Genomic DNA, 20,139 nt, shown 5'->3' with positions numbered 1-20,139 from the left:
TGTTAAATGCATTTGACTTTCATTTGATTCAAAAAGCTTTGTTTGAATGTGTTTGAAATTCATTTGACTCAATTAGCATTGTGGAATGCAATTCATTTTCATTTGATTCAAAAAGCTTTGTTTGAATATATTTGATATTCATTTGATTCTAAAAGCTTTGTTTGAATATATTTGATATTCATTTGATTCTAAAAGCTTTGTTAAAAGTGTTTTGACTATCACTTGACTCAATTAGCTTTGTTGACTGCATTTGACTTTCATTGGATTGAAAAAGCTTTGTTTGAATGTGTTTGACTTTCATTTGACTCAATTAGCTTTGTTGAATGTGTTTGACTTTCATTTGACTCAATTAGCATTGTGGAATGCAATTGACTTTCATTTGATTCAAAAAGCTTTGTTTGAATGTATTCGACTTTCATTTGATTCTAAAAGCTTTGTTGAAAGTGTTTGACTTTCATTTAACTCAATTAGCTTTGTTAAATGCATTTGAAATTCATTTGATTCAAAAAGCTTTGTTTGAATGTGTTTGACTTTCATTTGACTCAATTAGCTTTGTTGAATGTGTTTGACTTTCATTTGACTCAATTAGCATTTTGGAATGCAATTCATTTTCATTTGATTCAAAAAGCTTTGTTTGAATATATTTGACTTTCATTTGATTCTAAAAGCATTGTTATAAGTGTTTTGACTATCATTTGACACAATTAGCTTTGTTGACTGCATTTGACTTTCATTTGATTCAAAAAGCTTTTATTGAATGTGTTTGACTTTCATTTGACTCAATTTGCTTTGTTGATTGTGTTTTACTTTCATTTGACTCAATTAGCATTGTGGAATGCAATTGACTTTCATTTGATTTAATAAGCTTTGTTTGAATGTATTTGACTTTCATTTGATTTTAAAACCTTTGTTGAAAGTCTTTTACTTTCATTTAACTCAATTAGCTTTGTTGAATGCATTTAACTTTCATTTGATTCAAAAAGCTTTGTTGAAAGTGTTTGACTTTCATTTCATACAATTTGCTTTGTTGAATGCATTTGTTTTTCATTTGATTCAAAAAGCTTTGTTTGAAGTGTTTGACTTTAATTTGACTCAATTAGCTTAGTTGAAAGTGTATGACTTTCATTTGACTCAATTAGCATTGTGGAATGCAATTGACTTTCATATGATTCAAAAAGCTTTGTTTGAATGTATTTGACTTTCATTTGATTCTAAAAGCTTTGTTGAAAGTGTTTCACTTTCATTTGACTCAATTAGCTTTGTTGAATGCATTTGACTTTCATTTGATTCAAAAATCTTTGTTGAAAGTGTTTGACTTTCATTTCACTCAATTAGCTTTGTTGAATGCATTTGACTTTCATTTGATTCAAAAAGCTTTGTTTGAATGTGTTTGAATTTCATTTGACTCAATTAGCTTTGTTTAATGTGTTTGACTTTCATTTGACTCAATTAGCATTGTGGAATGCAATTGACTTTCATTTGAATCAAAAAGCTTTGTTTGAATGTATTTGACTTTCATTTGATTCTAAAAGCTTTGTTGAAAGTGTTTGACTTTCATTTGACTCAATTAGCTTTGTTGAATGTATTTGACTTTCATTTGATTCAAAAAGCTTTGTTTGAAAGTGTTTAAGTTAAATTTGACTCAAACAGCTTTGCTGAAAGTGTATGACTTTCATTTGACTCAATTAGCATTGTGGAATGCAATTGACTTTCATTTGATTCAAAAAGCTTTGTTTGAAAGTATTTGACTTTCATTTGATTCTAAAAGCTTTGTTGAAAGTGTTTCACTTTCATTTGACTCAATTAGCTTTATTGAATGCATTTGACTTTCATTTGATTCAAAAAGGTTTATTTGAAAGTGTTTAACTTTCATTTGACTCAATTAGCTTTGTTGAATGTGTTTGACTTTCATTTGACTCAATTAACATTGTGGAATGCAATTCATTTTCATTTGATTCAAAAAGCTTTGTTTGAATAAATTTGACTTTCATTTGATTCTAATAGCTTTGTTCAAAGTGTTTTGACTATCATTTGATTCAATTAGCTTTGTTGACTGCATTTGACTTTCATTTGATTAAAAAGCTTTGATTGAATGTGTTTGACTTTCATTTGACTCAATTAGCTTTGTTGAATGTGTTTGACTTTCATTTGACTCAATTAGCATTGTGGAATGCAATTGACTTTCATTTGATTCAAAAAGCTTTGTTTGAATGTATTTGACTTTCATTTGATTCTAAAAGCTTTGTTGAAAGTGTTTGACTTTCATTTAACTCAATTAGCTTTGTTAAATGCATTTGACATTCATTTGATTCAAAAAGCTTTGTTTGAATGTGTTTGACTTTCATTTGACTCAATTAGCTTTGTTGAATGTGTTTGACTTTCATTGACTCAATTAGCATTTTGGAATGCAATTTATTTTCATTTTATTCAAAAAGCTTTGTTTGAATATATTTCACTTTCATTTGATTCTAAAAGCATTGTTATAAGTGTTTTGACTATCATTTGACGCAATTAGCTTTGTTGACTGCATTTGACTTTCATTTGATTCAAAAAGCTTTTATTGAATGTGTTTGACTTTCATTTGACTCAATTTGCTTTGTTGATTGTGTTTTACTTTCATTTGACTCAATTAGCATTGTGGAATGCAATTGACTTTCATTTGATTTAAAAAGCTTTGTTTTAATGTATTTGACTTTCATTTGATTTTAAAACCTTTGTTGAAAGTCTTTTACTTTCATTTAACTCAATTAGCTTTGTTGAATGCATTTAACTTTCATTTGATTCAAAAAGCTTTGTTGAAAGTGTTTGACTTTCATTTCATACAATTTGCTTTGTTGAATGCAATTGTTTTTCATTTGATTCAAAAAGCTTTGTTTGAAGTGTTTGACTTTAATTTGACTCAATTAGCTTAGTTGAAAGTGTATGACTTTCATTTGACTCAATTAGCATTGTGGAATGCAATTGACTTTCATTTGACTCAAAAAGCTTTGTTTGAATGTATTTGACTTTCATTTGATTCTAAAAGCTTTGTTGAAAGTGTTTCACTTTCATTTGACTCAATTAGCTTTGTTGAATGCATTTGACTTTCATTTGATTCAAAAATCTTTGTTGAAAGTGTTTGACTTTCATTTCACTCAATTAGCTTTGTTGAATGCATTTGACTTTCATTTGATTCAAAAAGCTTTGTTTGAATGTGTTTGAATTTCATTTGACTCAATTAGCTTTGTTTAATGTGTTTGACTTTCATTTGACTCAATTAGCATTGTGGAATGCAATTGACTTTCATTTGAATCAAAAAGCTTTGTTTGAATGTATTTGACTTTCATTTGATTCTAAAAGCTTTGTTGAAAGTGTTTGACTTTCATTTGACTCAATTAGCTTTGTTGAATGCATTTGACTTTCATTTGATTCAAAAAGCTTTGTTTGAAAGTGTTTAAGTTAAATTTGACTCAAACAGCTTTGCTGAAAGTGTATGACTTTCATTTGACTCAATTAGCATTGTGGAATGCAATTGACTTTCATTTGATTCAAAAAGCTTTGTTTGAAAGTATTTGACTTTCATTTGATTCTAAAAGCTTTGTTGAAAGTGTTTCACTTTCATTTGACTCAATTAGCTTTATTGAATGCATTTGACTTTCATTTGATTCAAAAAGGTTTATTTGAAAGTGTTTAACTTTCATTTGACTCAATTAGCTTTGTTGAATGTGTTTGACTTTCATTTGACTCAATTAACATTGTGGAATGCAATTCATTTTCATTTGATTCAAAAAGCTTTGTTTGAATAAATTTGACTTTCATTTGATTCTAATAGCTTTGTTCAAAGTGTTTTGACTATCATTTGATTCAATTAGCTTTGTTGACTGCATTTGACTTTCATTTGATTAAAAAGCTTTGATTGAATGTGTTTGATTTTCATTTGACTCAATTAGCTTTGTTGAATGTGTTTGACTTTCATTTGACTCAATTAGCATTGTGGAATGCAATTGACTTTCATTTGATTCAAAAAGCTTTGTTTGAATGTATTTGACTTTCATTTGATTCTAAAAGCTTTGTTGAAAGTGTTTGACTTTCATTTAACTCAATTAGCTTTGTTGAATGCATTTGACTTTCATTTGATTCAAAAAGCCTTGTTGAAAGTGTTTGACTTTCATTTGACTGAATTAGCTTTGTTGAATGCATTTGACTTTCATTTGATTCAAAAAGCTTTGGTTGAACGTGTTTGACTTTCATTTGACACAATTAGCATTGTGGAATGCAATTGACTTTCATTTGATTTAAAAAGCTTTGTTTGAATGTATTTGACTTTCATTTGATTCTAAAAGCTTTGTTTAAAGTGTTTGACTTTCATTTGACTCAATTAGCTTTGTTAAATGCATTTGACATTCATTTGATTCAAAAAGCTTTGTTTGAATGTGTTTGACTTTCATTTGACTCAATTAGCTTTGTTGAATGTGTTTGACTTTCATTTGACTCAATTAGCATTTTGGAATGCAATTTATTTTCATTTTATTCAAAAAGCTTTGTTTGAATATATTTCACTTTCATTTGATTCTAAAAGCATTGTTATAAGTGTTTTGACTATCATTTGACGCAATTAGCTTTGTTGACTGCATTTGACTTTCATTTGATTCAAAAAGCTTTTATTGAATGTGTTTGACTTTCATTTGACTCAATTTGCTTTGTTGATTGTGTTTTACTTTCATTTGACTCAATTAGCATTGTGGAATGCAATTGACTTTCATTTGATTTAAAAAGCTTTGTTTTAATGTATTTGACTTTCATTTGATTTTAAAACCTTTGTTGAAAGTCTTTTACTTTCATTTAACTCAATTAGCTTTGTTGAATGCATTTAACTTTCATTTGATTCAAAAAGCTTTGTTGAAAGTGTTTGACTTTCATTTCATACAATTTGCTTTGTTGAATGCATTTGTTTTTCATTTGATTCAAAAAGCTTTGTTTGAAGTGTTTGACTTTAATTTGACTCAATTAGCTTAGTTGAAAGTGTATGACTTTCATTTGACTCAATTAGCATTGTGGAATGCAATTGACTTTCATTTGACTCAAAAAGCTTTGTTTGAATGTATTTGACTTTCATTTGATTCTAAAAGCTTTGTTGAAAGTGTTTCACTTTCATTTGACTCAATTAGCTTTGTTGAATGCATTTGACTTTCATTTGATTCAAAAATCTTTGTTGAAAGTGTTTGACTTTTATTTCACTCAATTAGCTTTGTTGAATGCATTTGACTTTCATTTGATTCAAAAAGCTTTGTTTGAATGTGTTTGAATTTCATTTGACTCAATTAGCTTTGTTTAATGTGTTTGACTTTCATTTGACTCAATTAGCATTGTGGAATGCAATTGACTTTCATTTGAATCAAAAAGCTTTGTTTGAATGTATTTGACTTTCATTTGATTCTAAAAGCTTTGTTGAAAGTGTTTGAATTTCATTTGACTCAATTAGCTTTGTTGAATGCATTTGACTTTCATTTGATTCAAAAAGCTTTGTTTGAAAGTGTTTAAGTTTAATTTGACTCAAACAGCTTTGCTGAAAGTGTATGACTTTCATTTGACTCAATTAGCATTGTAGAATGCAATTGACTTTCACTGGATTCAAAAAGCTTTGTTTGAAAGTATTTGACTTTCATTTGATTCTAAAAGCTTTGTTGAAAGTGTTTCACTTTCATTTGACTCAATTAGCTTTATTGAATGCATTTGACTTTCATTTGATTCAAAAAGGTTTATTTGAAAGTGTTTAACTTTCATTTGACTCAATTAGCTTTGTTGAATGTGTTTGACTTTCATTTGACTCAATTAACATTGTGGAATGCAATTCATTTTCATTTGATTCAAAAAGCTTTGTTTGAATAAATTTGACTTTCATTTGATTCTAATAGCTTTGTTCAAAGTGTTTTGACTATCATTTGATTCAATTAGCTTTGTTGACTGCATTTGACTTTCATTTGATTAAAAAGCTTTGATTGAATGTGTTTGACTTTCATTTGACTCAATTAGCTTTGTTGAATGTGTTTGACTTTCATTTGACTCAATTAGCATTGTGGAATGCAATTGACTTTCATTTGATTCAAAAAGCTTTGTTTGAATGTATTTGACTTTCATTTGATTCTAAAAGCTTTGTTGAAAGTGTTTGACTTTCATTTAACTCAATTAGCTTTGTTAAATGCATTTGACATTCATTTGATTCAAAAAGCTTTGTTTGAATGTGTTTGACTTTCATTTGACTCAATTAGCTTTGTTGAATGTGTTTGACTTTCATTTGACTCAATTAGCATTTTGGAATGCAATTTATTTTCATTTTATTCAAAAAGCTTTGTTTGAATATATTTAACTTTCATTTGATTCTAAAAGCATTGTTATAAGTGTTTTGACTATCATTTGACGCAATTAGCTTTGTTGACTGCATTTGACTTTCATTTGATTCAAAAAGCTTTGATTGAATGTGTTTGACTTTCATTTGACTCAATTTGCTTTGTTGATTGTGTTTTACTTTCATATGACTCAATTAGCATTGTGGAATGCAATTGACTTTCATTTGATTTAAAAAGCTTTGTTTGAATGTATTTGACTTTCATTTGATTTTAAAACCTTTGTTGAAAGTCTTTTACTTTCATTTAACTCAATTAGCTTTGTTGAATGCATTTAACTTTCATTTGATTCAAAAAGCTTTGTTGAAAGTGTTTGACTTTAATTTGACTGAATTAGCTTTGTTGAATGCATTTGACTTTCATTTGATTCAAAAAGCTTTGTTTGAAAGTGTTTGACTTTAATTTGACTCAATTAGCTTAGTTGAAAGTGTATGACTTTCATTTGACTCAATTAGCATTGTGGAATGCAATTGACTTTCATTTGATTCAAAAAGCTTTGTTTGAATGTATTTGACTTTCATTTTATTCTAAAAGCTTTGTTGAAAGTGTTTCACTTTCATTTGACTCAATTAGCTTTGTTGAATGCATTTGACTTTCATTTGATTCAAAAAGCTTTGTTGAAAGTGTTTGACTTTCATTTCACTCAGTTAGCTTTGTTGAATGCATTTGACTTTCATTTGATTCAAAAAGCTTTGTTTGAATGTGTTTGAATTTCATTTGACTCAATTAGCTTTGTTTAATGTGTTTGACTTTCATTTAACTCAATTAGCATTGTGGAATGCAATTGACTTTCATTTGATTCAAAAAGCTTTGTTTGAATGTATTTGACTTTCATTTGATTCTAAAAGCTTTGTTGAAAGTCTTTTACTTTCATTTGACTCAATTAGCTTTGTTGAATGCATTTGACTTTCATTTGATTCAAAAAGGTTTGTTGAAATTGTTTGACTTTCATTTCACTCTATTACCTTTGTTGAATGCATTTGACTTTCATTTGATTCAAAAAGCTTTGTTTGAATTTGTTTGACTTTCATTTGACTCAATTAGCTTTGTTGAATGCGTTTGACTTTCATTTGACTCAATTAGCTTTGTTGAATGCATTTAACTTTCATTTGATTCAAAAAGCTTTGTTGAATGTGTTTGACTTTCATTTGACTCAATTAGCATTGTGGAATGCAATTGACTTTCATTTGATTAAAAAGCTTTGTTTGAATGTATTTGACTTTCATTTGATTATAAAAGCTTTGTTGAAAGTCTTTTACTTTCATTTGACTCAATTAGCTTTGTTGAATGCATTTGACTTTCATTTGATTCAAAAAGCCTTGTTGAAAGTGTTTGACTTTCATTTGACTGAATTAGCTTTGTTGAATGCATTTGACTTTCATTTGATTCAAAAAGCTTTGGTTGAATGTGTTTGACTTTCATTTGACACAATTAGCATTGTGGAATGCAATTGACTTTCATTTGATTTAAAAAGCTTTGTTTGAATGTATTTGACTTTCATTTGATTCTAAAAGCTTTGTTTAAAGTGTTTGACTTTCATTTGACTCAATTATCTTTGATGAATGCATTTGACTTTCATTTGATTCAAAAAGCTTTGTTTGAAAGTGTTTGACTTTAATTTGAATTAATTAGCTTTGTTGAAAGTGTATGACTTTCATTTGACTCAATTACCATTGTGGAATGCAATTGACTTTCTTTTGATTCAAAAAGCTTTGTTTGAATGTATTTGACTTTCATTTGATTCTAAAAGCTTTGTTGAAAGTGTTTTACTTTAATTAGACTCGATTAGCTTTGTTAAATGCATTTGACTTTTATTTGATTCAAAAAGCTTTGTTTCAATGTGTTTGACTTTCATTTGACTCACTTAGCATTGTGGAATGCAATTCATTTTCATTTGATTCAAAAAGCTTTGTTTGAATATATTTGAAATTCATTTGTTTCTAAAAGCTTTGTTAAAAGGTTTTTGACTATCATTTGACTCAATTAGCTTTGTTGACTGCATTTGACTTTCATTTGATTGAAAAAGCTTTGTTTGAATGTGTTTAACTTTCATTTGACTCAATTAGCATTGTGGAATGCAATTGACTTTAATTTGATTCAAAAAGCTTTGTTTGAATGTTTTTGACTTTCATTTGATTCTAAAAGCTTTGTTGAAAGTATTTGACTTTCATTTAACTCAATTAGCTTCGTTAAATGCATTTGACATTCATTTGATTCAAAAAGCTTTGTTTGAATGTGTTTTTCTTTCATTTGACTCAATTAGCTTTGTTGAATGTGTTTGACTTTCATTTGGCTCAATTAGCATTTTGGAATGCAATTCATTTTCATTTGATTCAAAAAGCTTTGTTTGAATATATTTGACTTTCATTTGATTCTAAAAGCATTGTTACAAGTGTTTTGACTATCATTTGATGCAATTAGCTTTGTTGACTGCATTTGACTTTCATTTGATTCAAAAAGCTTTGATTGAATGTGTTTGACTTTCATTTGACTCAATTATCTTTGTTGAATGTGTTTTACTTTCATTTGACTCAATTAGCATTGTGGAATGCAATTGACTTTCATTTGATTTAAAAAGCTTTGTTTGAATGTATTTGACTTTCATTTGATTCTAAAAGCTTTGTTGAAAGTATTTGACTTTAATTTGACTCGATTAGCTTTGTTAAATGCATTTGACTTTCATTTGTTTCAAAAAGCTTTGTTTGAATGTGTTTGACTTTCATTTGACTCAATTAGCATTGTGGAATGCAATTCATTTTCATTTGATTCAAAAAGCTTTGTTTGAATATATTTGACATTCATTTGTTTCTAAATGTTTTGTTAAAAGTGTTTTTACTATCATTTGACTCAATTAGGTTTGTTGACTGCATTTGACTTTCATTTGATTGAAAAAGCTTTGTTTGAATGTGTTTAACTTTCATTTGACTCAATTAGCTTTGTTGAATGTGTTTGACTTTCATTTGACTCAATTAGCATTGTGGAATGCAATTGACTTTCATTTGATTCAAAAAGCTTTGTTTGAATGTATTTGACTTTCATTTGATTCTAAAAGCTTTGTTGAAAGTGTTTGACTTTCATTTAACTCAATTAGCTTTGTTTAATGCATTTGACATTCATTTGATTTAAAAAGTTTTGTTTGAATGTGTTTTACTTTCATTTGACTCAATTAGCTTTGTTGAATGTGTTTGACTTTCATTTGACTCAATTAGCATTTTGGAATGCAATTCATTTTCATTTGATTTAAAAAGCTTTGTTTGAATATATTTTACTTTCATTTGATTCTAAAAGCATTGTTATAAGTGTTTTGACTATCATTTAACGCAATTAGCTTTGTTGACTGCATTTGACTTTCATTTGATTCAAAAAGCTTTGATTGAATGTGTTTGACTTTCATTTGACTCAATTAGCTTTGTTGAATGTGTTTTACTTTCATTTGACTTAATTAGCATTGTGGAATGCAATTGACTTTTATTTGAATTAAAAAGCTTTGTTTGAATGTATTTGACTTTCATTTGATTTTAAAAGCTTTGTTGAAAGTATTTTACTTTCATTTAACTCAATTTGCTTTGTTGAATGCATTTGACTTTCATTTGATTCAAAAAGCTTTGTTGAAAGTGTTTGACTTTCATTTCACTCAATTAGCTTTATTGAATGCATTTGACTTTCATTTGATTCAAAAAGCTTTGTTTGAAAGTGTTTAACTTTAATTTGACTCAATTAGCTTAGTTGAAAGTGTATGACTTTCATTTGACTCAATTAGCATTGTGGAATGCAATTGACTTTCATTTGATTCAAAAAGCTTTGTTTGAATGTATTTGACTTTCATTTGATTCTAAAAGCTTTGTTAAAAGTGTTCCACTTTCATTTGACTCAATTAGCTTTGTTGAATGCATTTGACTTTCATTTGATTCAAAAAGCGTTGTTTAAAGTGTTGGACTTTCATTTGACTGAATTAGCTTTGTTGAATACATTTGACTTTCATTTGATTCAAAAAGCTTTGGTTGAATGTGTTTGACTTTCATTTGACACAATTAGCATTGTGGAATGCAATTGACTTTCATTTGATTCAAAAAGCTTTGTTTGAATGTATTTGACTTCCATTTGATTCTAAAAGCTTTGTTGAAAGTGTTTGACTTTCATTTGACTCAATTAGCTTTGTTGAATGCATTTGACTTTCATTTGATTCAAAAAGCTTTGTTTGAAAGTGTTTGACTTTAATTTGAATTAATTAGCTTTGTTGAAAGTGTATGACTTTCATTTGACTCAATTACCATAGTGGAATGCAATTGACTTTCATTTGATTCAAAAAGCTTTGTTTGAATGTATTTGACTTTCATTTGATTCTAAAAGCTTTGTTGAAAGTGTTTGACTTTAATTTGACTCGATTAGCTTTGTTAAATGCATTTGACTTTCATTTGATTCAAAAAGCTTTGTTTGAATGTATTTGACTTTCTTTTGATTCTAAAAGCTTTGTTAAAAGTGTTTGACTTTCATTTAACTCAATTAACTTTGTTAAATGCATTTGACATTCATTTGATTTAAAAAGTTTTGTTTGAATGTGTTTTACTTTCATTTGACTCAATTAGCTTTGTTGAATGTGTTTGACTTTCATTTGACTCAATTAGCATTTTGGAATGCAATTCATTTTCATTTGATTTAAAAAGCTTTGTTTGAATATATTTTACTTTCATTTGATTCTAAAAGCATTGTTATAAGTGTTTTGACTTTCATTTCACTCAATTAGCTTTATTGAATGCATTTGACTTTCATTTGATTCAAAAAGCTTTGTTTGAAAGTGTTTAACTTTAATTTGACTCAATTAGCTTAGTTGAAAGTGTATGACTTTCATTTGACTCAATTAGCATTGTGGAATGCAATTGACTTTCATTTGATTCAAAAAGCTTTGTTTGAATGTATTTGACTTTCATTTGATTCTAAAAGCTTTGTTAAAAGTGTTCCACTTTCATTTGACTCAATTAGCTTTGTTGAATGCATTTGACTTTCATTTGATTCAAAAAGCGTTGTTTAAAGTGTTGGACTTTCATTTGACTGAATTAGCTTTGTTGAATACATTTGACTTTCATTTGATTCAAAAAGCTTTGGTTGAATGTGTTTGACTTTCATTTGACACAATTAGCATTGTGGAATGCAATTGACTTTCATTTAACTCAATTAGCTTTGTTGAATGCATTTTACTTTCATTTGATTCAAAAAGCTTTGTTGAAAGTGTTTGACTTTCATTTCACTCAATTAGCTTTATTGAATGCATTTGACTTTCATTTGATTCAAAAAGCTTTGTTTGAAAGTGTTTGACTTTAATTTGACTCAATTAGCTTAGTTGAAAGTGTATGACTTTCATTTGACTCAATTAGCATTGTGGATGGCAATTGACTTTCATTTGATTCAAAAAGCTTTGTTTGAATGTATTTGACTTTCATTTGATTCTAAAAGCTTTGTTTGAATGTATTTGACTTTCATTTGATTCTAAAAGCCATGTTGAAAGTGTTTGACTTTCATTTCACTCAATTAGCTTTATTGAATGCATTTGACTTTCATTTGATTCAAAAAGCTTTGTTTGAAAGTGTTTGACTTTAATTTGACTCAATTAGCTTAGTTGAAAGTGTATGACTTTCATTTGACTCAATTAGCATTGTGGAATGCAATTGACTTTCATTTGATTCAAAAAGCTTTGTTTGAATGTATTTGACTTTCATTTGATTCTAAAAGCTTTGTTGAAAGTGTTCCACTTTCATTTGACTCAATTAGCTTTGTTGAATGCATTTGACTTTCATTTGATTCAAAAAGCTTTGTTGAAAGTGTTTGACTTTCATTTCACTCAATTAGCTTTGTTTAATGCATTTGACTTTCATTTGATTCAAAAAGCTTTGTTTGAATGTGTTTGACTTTTATTTGACTCAATTAGCTTTGTTTAATGTGTTTGACTTTCATTTGACTCAATTAGCATTGTGGAATGCAATTGACTTTCATTTGATTCAAAAAGCTTTGTTTGAATGTATTTGACTTTCATTTGATTCTAAAAGCTTTGTTGAAAGTGTTTGACTTTCATTTGACTCAATTAGCTTTGTTGAATGCATTTGACTTTCATTTGATTCAAAAAGCGTTGTTTGAAAGTGTTTGACTTTAATTTGACTCAATTAGCTTTGTTGAAAGTGTATGACTTTCATTTGACTCAATTAGCATTGTGGAATGCAATTGACTTCCATTTGATTCAAAAAGCTTTGTTTGAATGTATTTGATTTTCATTTGATTCTAAAAGCTTTGTTGAAAGTCTTTTACTTTTATTTGACTCAATTAGCTTTGTTGAATGCATTTGACTTTCATTTGATTCAAAAAGCTTTGTTGAAAGTGTTTGACTTTCATTTCACTCTATTAACTTTGTTGAATGTATGACTTTCATTTGATTCAAAAAGCTTTGTTTGAATGTGTTTGACTTTCATTTGACTCAATTAGCTTTGTTGAATGCGTTTGACTTTCATTTGACTCAATTAGCATTGTTTGAATGTATTTGACTTTCATTTGATTAAAAAGCTTTGTTTGAATGTATTTGACTTTCATTTGATTATAAAAGCTTTGTTGAAAGTCTTTTACTTTCATTTGACTCAATTAGCTTTGTTGAATGCATTTGACTTTCATTTGATTCAAAAAGCCTTGTTGAAAGTGTTTGACTTTCATTTGACTGAATTAGCTTTGTTGAATGCATTTGACTTTCATTTGATTCAAAAAGCTTTGGTTGAATGTGTTTGACTTTCATTTGACACAATTAGCATTGTGGAATGCAATTGACTTTCATTTGATTCAAAACGCTTTGTTTGAATGTATTTGACTTTCATTTGATTCTAAAAGCTTTGTTGAAAGTGTTTGACTTTCATTTGACTCAATTAGCTTTGTTGAATGCATTTGGTTTTCATTTGATTCAAAAAGCTTTGTTTGAATGTGTTTAACTTTCATTTGACTCAATTAGCATTGTGGAATGCAATTGACTTTCATTTGATTCAAAAAGCTTTGTTTGAATGTATTTGATTTTCATTTGATTCTAAAAGCTTTGTTGAAAGTGTTTGACTTTCATTTAACTCAATTAGCTTTGTTAAATGCATTTGACATTCATTTGATTCAAAAAGCTTTGTTTGAATGTGTTTGACTTTCATTTGACTCAATTAGCTTTGTTGAATGTGTTTGACTTTCATTTGACTCAATTAGCATTTTGGAATGCAATTCATTTTCATTTGATTCAAAAAGCTTTGTTTGAATATATTTGACTTTCATTTGATTCTAAAAGCATTGTTATAAGTGTTTTGACTATCATTTGACGCAATTAGCTTTGTTGACTGCATTTTACTTTCATTTGATTCAAAAAGCTTTGATTGAATATGTTTGACTTTCATTTGACTCAATTAGCTTTGTTGAATGTGTTTTACTTTCATTTGACTCAATTAGCATTGTGGAATGCAATTGACTTTCATTTGATTTAAAAAGCTTTGTTTGAATGTATTTGACTTTCATTTGATTTTAAAACCTTTGTTGAAAGTCTTTTACTTTCATTTAACTCAATTAGCTTTGTTGAATGCATTTGACTTTCATTTGATTCAAAAAGCTTTGTTGAAAGTGTTTGACTTTCATTTCACTCAATTAGCTTTATTGAATGCATTTGACTTTCCTTTGATTCAAAAAGCTTTGTTTGAAAGTGTTTGACTTTAATTTGACTCAATTAGCTTAGTTGAAAGTGTATGACTTTTATTTGACTCAATTAGCATTGTGGAATGCAATTGACTTTCATTTGATTCAAAAAGCTTTATTTGAATGTATTTGACTTTCATTTGATTCTAAAAGCTTTGTTGAAAGTGTTCCACTTTCATTTGACTCAATTAGCTTTGTTGAATGCATTGGACTTTCATTTGATTCAAAAAGCTTTGCTGAAAGTGTTTGACTTTCATTTCACTTAATTAGCTTTGTTGAATGCATTTGACTTTTATTTGATTCAAAAAGCTTTGTTTGAATGTGTTTGCCTTTCATTTGACTCAATTAGCTTTGTTTAATGTGTTTGACTTTCATTTGACTCAATTAGCATTGTGGAATGCAATTGACTTTCATTTGATTCAAAAAGCTTTGTTTGAATGTATTTGACTTTCATTTGATTCTAAAAGCTTTGTTGAAAGTGTTTGACTTTCATTTGGCTCAATTAGCTTTGTTGAATGCATTTCACTTTCATTTGATTCAAAAAGCTTTGTTTGAAAGTGTTTGGCTTTAATTTGACTCAATTAGCTTTGTTGAAAGTGTATGACTTTCATTTGACTCAATTAGCATTGTGGAATGCAATTGACTTTCATTTGATTCAAAAAGATTTGTTTGAATGTATTTGACTTTCATTTGATTCTAAAAGCTTTGTTGAAAGTGTTTCACTTTCATTTGACTCAATTAGCTTTGTTGAATGCATTTGACTTTTATTTGATTCAAAAAGCTTTGATTGAATGTGTTTAACTTTCATTTGACTCAATTAGCTTTGTTGAATGTGTTTGACTTTCATTTGACTCAATTAACATTGTGGAATGCAATTCATTTTTATTTGATTCAAAAAGCTTTGTTTGAATAAATTTGACTTTCATTTGATTCTAAAAGCTTTGTTCAAAGTGTTTTGACTATCATTTGATTCAATTAGCTTTGTTGACTGTATTTGACTTTCATTTGATTCAAAAGCTTTGATTGAATGTGTTTGACTTTCATTTGACTCAATTAGCTTTGTTGAATGTGTTTGACTTTCATTTGACTCAATTAGCATTGTGGAATGCAATTGACTTTCATTTGATTCAAAAAGCTTTGTTTGAATGTATTTGACTTTCATTTGATTCTAAAAGCTTCGTTGAAAGTGTTTGACTTTCATTTGACTCAATTAGCTTTGTTGAATGCATTTGACTTTCATTTGATTCAAAAAGCTTTGTTTGAAAGTGTTTGACTTTAATTTGACTCAATTAGCTTTGTTGAAAGTGTATGACTTTCATTTGACTCAATTAGCATTGTGGAATGCAATTGACTTTCATTTGATTCAAAAAGATTTGTTTGAATGTATTTGACTTTCATTTGATTCTAAAAGCTTTGTTGAAAGTGTTTCACTTTCATTTGACTCAATTAGCTTTGTTGAATGCATTTGACTTTTATTTGATTCAAAAAGCTTTATTTGAATGTGTTTAACTTTCATTTGACTCAATTAGCTTTGTTGAATGTGTTTGACTTTCATTTGACTCAATTAACATTGTGGAATGCAATTCATTTTTATTTGATTCAAAAAGCTTTGTTTGAATAAATTTGACTTTCATTTGATTCTAAAAGCTTTATTCAAAGTGTTTTGACGATCATTTGATTCAATTAGCTTTGTTGACTATATTTGACTTTCATTTGATTCAAAAGCTTTGATTGAATGTGTTTGACTTTCATTTGACTCAATTAGCTTTGTTGAATGTGTTTGACTTTCATTTGACTCAATTAGCATTGTGGAATGCAATTGACTTTCATTTGATTCAAAAAGCTTTGTTTGAATGTATTTGACTTTCATTTGATTCTAAAAGCTTTGTTGAAAAAATTTCACTTTCATTTGACTCAATTAGCTTTGTTGAATGCATTTGACTTTCATTTGATTCAAAAAGCTTTGTTTGAAAGTGTTTGACTTTAATTTGACTCAATTAGCTTTGTTGAAAGTGTATGACTTTCATTTGACTCAATTAGCATTGTGGAATGCAATTGACTTTCATTTGATTCAAAAAGCTTTGTTTGAATGTATTTGACTTTCATTTGATTCTAAAAGCTTTGTTGAAAGTGTTTCACTTTCATTTGACTCAATTAGCTTTGTTGAATGCATTTGACTTTCATTTGATTCAAAAAGGTTTGTTTGAATGTGTTTAACTTTCATTTGACTCAATTAGCTTTGTTTAATGTGTTTGACTTTCATTTGACTCAATTAACATTGTGGAATGCAATTCATTTTCATTTGATTCAAAAAGCTTTGTTTGAATAAATTTGACTTTCATTTGATTCAAAAAGCTTTGTTCAAAGTGTTTTGACTATCATTTGATTCAATTAGCTTTGTTGACTGCATTTGACTTTCATTTAATTCAAAAGCTTTGTTTGAATGTGTTTAACTTTCATTTGACTCAATTAGCTTTGTTGAATGTGTTTGACTTTCATTTGACTCAATTAGCATTGTGGAATGCAATTGACTTTCATTTGATTCAAAAAGCTTTGTTTGAATGTATTTGACTTTCATTTGATTCTAAAAGCTTTGTTGAAAGTCTTTTACTTTCATTTGACTCAATTAGCTTTGTTGAATGCATTTGACTTTCATTTGATTGAAAAAGCTTTGTTGAAAGTGTTTGACTTTCATTTCACTCTATTAACTTTGTTGAATGCATTTGACTTTCATTTGATTCAAAAAGCTTTGTTTGAATGTGTTTGACTTTCATTTGACTCAATTAGCTTTGTTAAATGCGTTTGACTTTCATTTGACTCAATTAGCATTGTTTGAATGTATTTGACTTTCATTTGATTAAAAAGCTTTGTTTGAATGTATTTGACTTTCATTTGATTATAAAAGCTTTGTTGAAAGTCTTTTACTTTCATTTGACTCAATTAGCTTTGTTGAATGCGTTTGACTTTCATTTGATTCAAAAAGCCTTGTTGAAAGTGTTTGACTTTCATTTGACTGAATTAGCTTTGTTGAATGCATTTGACTTTCATTTGATTCAAAAAGCTTTGGTTGAATGTGTTTGACTTTCATTTGACACAATTAGCATTGTGGAATGCAATTGACTTTCATTTGATTCAAAAAGCTTTGTTTGAATGTATTTGACTTTTATTTGATTCTAAAAGCTTTGTTGAAAGTTTTTGACTTTCATTTGACTTAATTAGCTTTGTTGAATGCATTTGACTTTCATTTGATTCAAAAAGCTTTGTTTGAAAGTGTTTGACTTTAATTTGAATTAATTAGCTTTGTTGAAAGTGTATGACTTTCATTGGACTCAATTACCATTGTGGAATGCAATTGACTTTCATTTGATTCAAAAAGCTTTGTTTGAATGAATTTGACTTTCATTTGATTATAAAAGCTTTGTTGAAAGTCTTTTAATTTCATTTGACTCAATTAGCTTTGTGGAATGCAATTCATTTTCATTTGATTCAAAAAGCTTTGTTTGAATATATTTGACATTCATTTGTTTATAAAAGCTTTGTTAAAAGTATTTTGACTATCATTTGACTCAATTAGCTTTGTTGACTGCATTTGACTTTCATTTGATTGAAAAAGCTTTGTTTGAATGTGTTTAACTTTCATTTGACTCAATTAGCTTTGTTGAATGTGTTTGACTTTCATTTGACTCAATTAGCATTGTGGAATGCAATTGACTTTCATTTGATTCAAAAAGCTTTGTTTGAATGTATTTGACTTTCATTTGATTCTAAAAGCTTTGTTGAAAGTCTTTTACTTTCATTTGACTCAATTAGCTTTGTTGAATGCATTTGACTTTCATTTGATTCAAAAAGCTTTGTTTGAAAGTGTTTGACTTTAATTTGACTCAATTAGCTTTGTTGAAAGTGTATGACTTTCATTTGACTCAATTAGCATTGTGGAATGCAATTGACTTTCATTTGATTCAAAAAGCTTTGTTTGAATGTATTTGACTTTCATTTGATTCTAAAAGCTTTGTTGAAAGTGTTTCACTTTCATTTGACTCAATTAGCTTTGTTGAATGCATTTGACTTTCATTTGATTCAAAAAGGTTTGTTTGAATGTGTTTAACTTTCATTTGACTCAATTAGCTTTGTTTAATGTGTTTGACTTTCATTTGACTCAATTAACATTGTGGAATGCAATTCATTTTCATTTGATTCAAAAAGCTTTGTTTGAATAAATTTGACTTTCATTTGATTCAAAAAGCTTTGTTCAAAGTGTTTTGACTATCATTTGATTCAATTAGCTTTGTTGACTGCATTTGACTTTCATTTAATTCAAAAGCTTTGTTTGAATGTGTTTAACTTTCATTTGACTCAATTAGCTTTGTTGAATGTGTTTGACTTTCATTTGACTCAATTAGCATTGTGGAATGCAATTGACTTTCATTTGATTCAAAAAGCTTTGTTTGAATGTATTTGACTTTCATTTGATTCTAAAAGCTTTGTTGAAAGTCTTTTACTTTCATTTGACTCAATTAGCTTTGTTGAATGCATTTGACTTTCATTTGATTCAAAAAGCTTTGTTGAAAGTGTTTGACTTTCATTTCACTCTATTAACTTTGTTGAATGCATTTGACTTTCATTTGATTCAAAAAGCTTTGTTTGAATGTGTTTGACTTTCATTTGACTCAATTAGCTTTGTTGAATGCGTTTGACTTTCATTTGACTCAATTAGCATTGTTTGAATGTATTTGACTTTCATTTGATTAAAAAGCTTTGTTTGAATGTATTTGACTTGCATTTGATTATAAAAGCTTTGTTGAAAGTCTTTTACTTTCATTTGACTCAATTAGCTTTGTTGAATGCATTTGACTTTCATTTGATTCAAAAAGCCTTGTTGAAAGTGTTTGACTTTCATTTGACTGAATTAGCTTTGTTGAATGCATTTGACTTTCATTTGATTCAAAAAGCTTTGGTTGAATGTGTTTGACTTTCATTTGACACAATTAGCATTGTGGAATGCAATTGACTTTCATTTGATTCAAAAAGCTTTGTTTGAATGTATTTGACTTTCATTTGATTCTAAAAGCTTTGTTGAAAATGTTTGACTTTCATTTGACTCAATTAGCTTTTTTGAATGCATTTGACTTTCATTTGATACAAAAAGCTTTGTTTGAAAGTGTTTGACTTTAATTTGAATTAATTAGCTTTGTTGAAAATGTATGACTTTCATTGGACTCAATTACCATTGTGCAATGCAATTGACTTTCATTTGATTCAAAAAGCTTTGTTTGAATGTATTTGACTTTCATTTGATTCTAAAAGCTTTGTTGAAAGTGTTTGACTTTAATTTGACTCGATTAGCTTTGTTAAATGCATTTGACTTTCATTTGATTCAAAAAGCTTTGTTTGAATGTGTTTGACTTTCATTTGACTCAATTAGCATTGTGGAATGCAATTCATTTACATTTGATTCAAAAAGCTTTGTTTGAATATATTTGACATTCATTTGTTTCTAAAAGCTTTGTTAAAATTGTTTTGACTATCATTTGACTCAATTAGCTTTGTTGACTGCAATTGACTTTCATTTGATTGAAAAAGCTTTGTTTGAATGTGTTTAACTTTCATTTGACTCAATTAGCTTTGTTGAATGTGTTTGACTTTCATTTGACTCAATTAGCATTGTGGAATGCAATTGACTTTCATTTGATTCAAACAGCTTTGTTTGAATGTATTTGACTTTCATTTGATTCTAAAAGCTTTGTTGAAAGTCTTTTACTTTCATTTGACTCAATTAGCTTTGTTGAATGCATTTGACTTTCATTTGATTCAAAAAGCTTTGTTGAAAGTGTTTGACTTTCATTTCACTCTATTAACTTTGTTGAATGCATTTGACTTTCATTTGATTCAAAAAGCTTTGTTTGAATGTGTTTGACTTTCATTTGACTCAATTAGCTTTGTTGAATGCGTTTGACTTTCATTTGACTCAATTAGCATTGTTTGAATGTATTTGACTTTCATTTGATTAAAAAGCTTTGTTTGAATGTATTTGACTTTCATTTGATTATAAAAGCTTTGTTGA

Source organism: Chenopodium album, chromosome 22, assembly GCF_948465745.1.
Source record: "Chenopodium album chromosome 22, dcCheAlbu1.1, whole genome shotgun sequence".
In the NCBI taxonomy this organism is placed as follows: Eukaryota; Viridiplantae; Streptophyta; class Magnoliopsida; order Caryophyllales; family Amaranthaceae; genus Chenopodium; species Chenopodium album.
This window is presented reverse-complemented; position numbering follows the sequence as displayed.